Source organism: Bos javanicus, chromosome 26 (assembly GCF_032452875.1).
Source record: "Bos javanicus breed banteng chromosome 26, ARS-OSU_banteng_1.0, whole genome shotgun sequence".
In the NCBI taxonomy this organism is placed as follows: domain Eukaryota; kingdom Metazoa; phylum Chordata; class Mammalia; order Artiodactyla; family Bovidae; genus Bos; species Bos javanicus.
This window is the reverse complement of record NC_083893.1, coordinates 39693450-39698899: the sequence shown is the minus strand read 5'-3', so window position 1 is coordinate 39698899 and position 5450 is coordinate 39693450. Positions and strand designations below refer to the sequence as shown.

Genomic DNA, 5450 nt, shown 5'->3' with positions numbered 1-5450 from the left:
AGAATTCCATGTACAGAGGAGCCTGGAAGGCTACAGTCCATGGGGTCACAAAGAGTCAGACATGACTGAAGTGACTAACACAACAATAACAGATATCAAGCCTGGATAACCATCTTCAGACTGCTTTTCTGTAAAATAAAACAAAATCCTTGTCTATAACCTGGAGCTAAGTACAGTTTCTAACTCAAAAGGTACAGGACTACTTAGCTTTCAAATATGTAAAACAAAATCTGCCAGAGGAAAACAACTAGCAAGTCAACAATCAGTGATAGATTTCAATACATCTGTTTCTAAAATCAAGTGATTTTAAACATTAGAATTAAAATGCAGAAATTATCAGTCTGGATAAAAAAAAGCATACCCCAACTACATGCTATTGGAAATGGAATTTAAGTTTTAAAAATGCAAACAGGTAGAAAATAACAAGATGGAAAAGTATATGCCATGCTAACAGGGAGTATAAGAATCAGCAAAAATAGGCAAGGAATGTTACAGAGAAAATGAGAATCATTTCATAATGATAAGGTAGCCAATTCATCAAGACGTAATTCTAAATGTGACATACCTAATAACAGAGCTTCAAAACACATGCAGCAAACATTGACAGAGCTAAAGGGAGAAATAAACCCACAATCATGGTGGAGATTTTGTCATTCCCCTCTCAGTAACTGATGGAAAAAATGGACAGAAAATCACTAAGGATATAGAGACTTGAATAACACCAGGTAACAACTCGACCTCACTGACATTTCTAGAACATCCCACCTGACAACTGTAGAATACACAATTTTTTCAACTGCACATAAAATAGTCACTGAGTTAGACCCTTATCCAAGACCAAAACCAGCTGATGAAGCAAGTAAACATCAGAAATAATTTTGAAGACTTTACACAATTAACAAGTAAGATCCCTGCCTACGTGGCACACATCTCAGCAAACAGAGACAAAAACATTCTTTTCAAACCACATGAAGTGAAGTGAAATGAAAGTTGTTCAGTTGTGTCCGATTCTTTGCGACCCCATGGACTATACAGTCCTTGAAATTCTCCAGGCCAGAATACTGGAGTGGGTAGTCTTGTATTACTTGGGAATACAAGTAATATTCCCAAGTATATTCGATCCCTTCCCAAGCCAAGGATCAAAGCCAGGTCTCCCACATTGCAGGCGGATTCTTTACCAGCTGAGTCACAAGGGAAGCCCCTCAAACCACACGAGTCAGTACTAAAAATTGTGTGTCCCTGTGTGTGGCAGGCAGCCTCCAATATGGTCCCCAGTGGTCTTCACCTCCCAGTAATCTCACCCTATGTGTATTCCCATCTAGTACAGACTGGACTTAGTGATCTGCTTCTGATGAATAGAATTAAGATGTGATGGCTATAATTCAGAGACGAGGTCATAAAAGGCTGCCTGGGGCTGCTATCTCTCTCTCTCTCTCTCTCTGAACACTCCTTCTAGGAGAAGCCAGCTGCTACATGATGAAATCCACCTGGTGAGGAAATGAGGCCTCCTGCCAACGTTGAGTCATGTGAGTGAACCATGAAAGTTGCTCCCCAACCCCCGTCAAATCTTCAGATGCCTGGAGTCCTACCAAAAGCCTCTCAAAACCTCATGACAGATCCTGAGATAGAACCACCCAGGTAAGCTGCTTCTATATTCCTGACCCTCAGAAACTCTGAGATAATAAATGTTTGTTGTTCTAAACTACTAAGTTTTGGAGGTAATTTGTCACCAAACAATAGATAATATCTAAGCTATTAGGGAAAAAAAACTGTCCAAACTGAAATTTATACAATCTACTTTGCCTGACCAGAAAGCAATACAATTAAATATTAATGACAAATCTTTCTTAAAAATTTTAAACTGTTTTAAATAATTTTTGGATAAGAAGGCTGTCAAACTGAAATTATCAACTATTTAGAGATGAATGAAAATGAAAACATTACATATCAACACCCATGGGATGCAGTCAAATATATTAAGAAATACTTTTAGCTCAAAAGTCTGGTATTTATTAGAAACCAGGAAAAGACTAATGGGAAATTAACTAAACAACTGACTCAAGCAACTCGATGGAAAGAACCAAAAAATAATACACTCCAAAGAGTTAAAAAGGGTTAGTAATAAAAGTTAGAATGCTTTAAACGATAGACTTAGTCAAAACCAACATTCTTTGACTAATAAAAGAGAAGAACTTTTGGCATTTCTAACTTCTAACTGGTAAAAAAAAGGGAGAGAAGATGTAAATAAACATTAGAAATGCAAAAAAGAACATAACTTGAATCTTTATCTGGAGCTATTTTCGTAAAGACTGCATTTAATTATATGCCCAAAACCGGAATATCCAATTCAAATTAAAATTTTCTAATATAGTCCAATAGAACTTTTGGAAGGATGGAAATATTTTGTATCTTCACTGTCAAATATGTTAGCATTGGCCACACATTGATACAACCCTAGAGCAATTGATACATCATTACTGCAACTAACTGAATTTTTAAATATTACTTCATTTGAATAAACTTAATCACATATGTCTGGTGACAACTGTAATAGATAACACACTTCTAGAAAAAAATTATAAAAGTTAAGAGGTAGAAAAATTTACTTAGTCTGAACACTATGAAGGAATTTGAAAGTGCAGTCAAAAATATACTTTAAAGATGTTTATTAGGTGAGTTCTACTAAACATTCATAAATAATGTTACAAATTTGCAAAGTATAGAAAGATCTCAAAATCTCAATTATTTCTTCAAAGTTAACTCTGAAACCAAATTCCAATAAGAAAGCATAGAGAGGAGCTTCCCTGGTGATCCAGTGGTTGTTGACTCCGTACTTCCACTGCAGGGAAACAGCTTCAATCCCTGGCCCAGGAACTAAGATCCCATATACTGCAGAGTGCAGCCAAAATTTTTTAATAAATAAATAAACAAGTACAGTTTCAGTTCAGTTCAGTTCAGTCGCTCAGTCGTGTCCAACTCTTTGCGACCCCATGAACCACAGCATACCAGGCCTCCCTGTCCATCACCAACTCCCGGAGTTTACCCAAACCCATGTCCATCGAGGCGGTGATGCCATCCAACCATCTCATCCTCTGTCATCCCCTTCTCTTCCTACCCTCAATCTTTCCCAGCATCAGGGTCTTTTCCAATGAGTCAGCTCTTCACATCAGGTGGCCAAAGGGAGTTTCAGCTTCAACATCAGTCCTTCCAATGAACACCCAGGACTGATCTCCTTTAGGATGGACTGATTAGATCTTGCAGTCCAAGGGACTCTCAAGAGTCTTCTCCTATACTTACCTGGCAGGGGAGATACCATGATCACGAAGGTGGTTTTCCCAGGGCGAGGCTTATCCATTGCACTCCGGATGTGCTGACCCCTGCGATTTCCCCAAATGTGGGAAACTCAACTGCATAATTTGTGGTAGTGGGGGACTGCGTTCGCGCTTTCTTTTTTTTAAAAAAAAAAAAAGAGTCTTCTCCAACACCACAGTTCAAAAGCATCAATTCTTCGCTGCTCAGCTTTCTTTATAGTCCAACTCTCACATCTATACATGACCACTGGAAAAACTATAGCCTTGACTAGACGGATCTTTGTTGGCAAAGTAATGTCTCTGCTTTTGAATATGCTGTCTAGGTTGGTCATAACTTTCCTTCCAAGGAGTAAGCGTCTTTTAATTTCATGGCTGCAGTCACCATCTGCAGTGATTTTGGAGCCCAGAAAAATAAAGTCTGACACTGTTTCCACTGTTTCCCCATCTATCTGTCATGAAGTGATGGGACCAGATGCCATGATCTTAGTTTTCTGAATGTTGAGCTTTAAGCCAACTTTTTCACTCTCCTCTTTTACTTTCATCAAGAGCCTCTTTAGTTCTTCACTTTCTGACATAAGGGTGGTGTCATCTGCATATCTGAGGTTATTGGTATTTCTCCCAGAAGTCTTGATTCCAGCTTGTGCTTCCTCATTTCTCATGATGTACTCTGCATAGAAGTTAAATAAGCATTTCTCATGATGTACTCTGCATAGAAGTTAAATAAGCAGGGTGACAATATACAGCCTTGACGTACTCCTTTTCCTATTTGGAACCAGTCTCATGATGGAGAGGTCTGACAGAATGTGGTCCACTGGAGAAGGGAATGGTGAAACACTTCAGTATTCTTGCCTTGAGAACCCCATGAACAGTATGAAAAATACAGTTTATCTTCTCACTAATGCTCAAGCTCTGTTGCTGATCGACAGGAGGCTATGCTCATTACAGTGACTCAAGGGCCCAGGCTGGCTTTTTATGTTGCTGGGCAGGAAGTCAGAGGTAGAAAGAAATAGCCCTGGATATGTTGCTGTAACAAAAAAATCCTTGGCCCAGAATTGTGACATTGGTTCCACTTCCAACTTGTTGGCCCAAACTAATAACATGGCTGGACCCAACTCCAAAGACTCTAAGTCCCCCACAAGCTGTGCCTCATGGCCAAGAAAAAAAAAAAAAAAAATCACCTTTGGAGAAAATCTAATTAAATCAGAAATCAGAGAAAGACACCCACCGTTGGCCATACTAGTCAGTATCATACTTGAAATCCTTGCCAATGCAAGAAGAATTAAGGGGTGAAACGATATTAGTATTGGAAAAAGGAACAGATGTCATAATGAAGACAATGTGTGCATCAACTTAGAAAACCCAATGAAATCAACTAATATGCGAATTAATTACAAGCATTAAAACTAAAGGACACTTCAGAAGAAAGTGGCCATATCCAAGGCCAATGGAGTCACTAGAAAGACAATTCAAAATTATGTGGGCTTCTCTGGTGGTCCAGTAGTTAAGAGTCTGCCTTGCAATGAAGGGGACAACAGTTTCGATCCCTGATCGGGAAGATTCCACATGCCTCGGAGCAACTAAGCCCATGCACTACCACTACTGAAGCCTTCACTCTAGAGCCCATGCTCTGCAGCAAGAGAAGCCACCACACTGATGGGCCCACGCACCGCAGCTAGAAAGCGGCCCTCGCAGCAACAAAGACCCAGCACAGGCAAAATAATAATAAAGAAAGAAAGAAATTATTTTAATAGAGAAAGAAATTCTGGAGAAAGATTTCATTCTCAGAAGCAAATCCAGTTATCAGATATCTAGGAATAAATTTATCAGGAAAAATAAAAAGATGAGGAAATTGATGTTCAGAAGGGTTAAGTGCATGCATTACTGAAGTACACGTAACTCAAGTGGAGTTCACGGTGTATTTCTAAAGTAGATTTATCAACTATTTAGATAACTTTCTAAAGTTATGAAAGATATGAAAAGTTATGAAAGATAACTTTCAACTCTAAAAAAAAAAAAGGAAATATATAAAACAAAAGTGATTAAATGAAATTTTTTTACTAGAGAAAAGAATTACAATGATCCTGAATGAGAAGATTTAATACTGTTAAGATTTTAGTTTAAAAACCAATTATCTATACA

At 38.3% G+C, this 5450-nt stretch overlaps 1 non-coding gene across 1 annotated transcript; it reads left to right on the top strand.

Annotated features, from left to right (window-relative positions):
- Positions 1 to 3289: 3289 nt before the first annotated feature.
- On the top strand, positions 3290 to 3453 carry LOC133239689 (U1 spliceosomal RNA). The gene has a single exon (XR_009733939.1). It is a non-coding gene; the product is annotated as a U1 spliceosomal RNA (small nuclear RNA).
- Positions 3454 to 5450: the final 1997 nt, after the last annotated feature.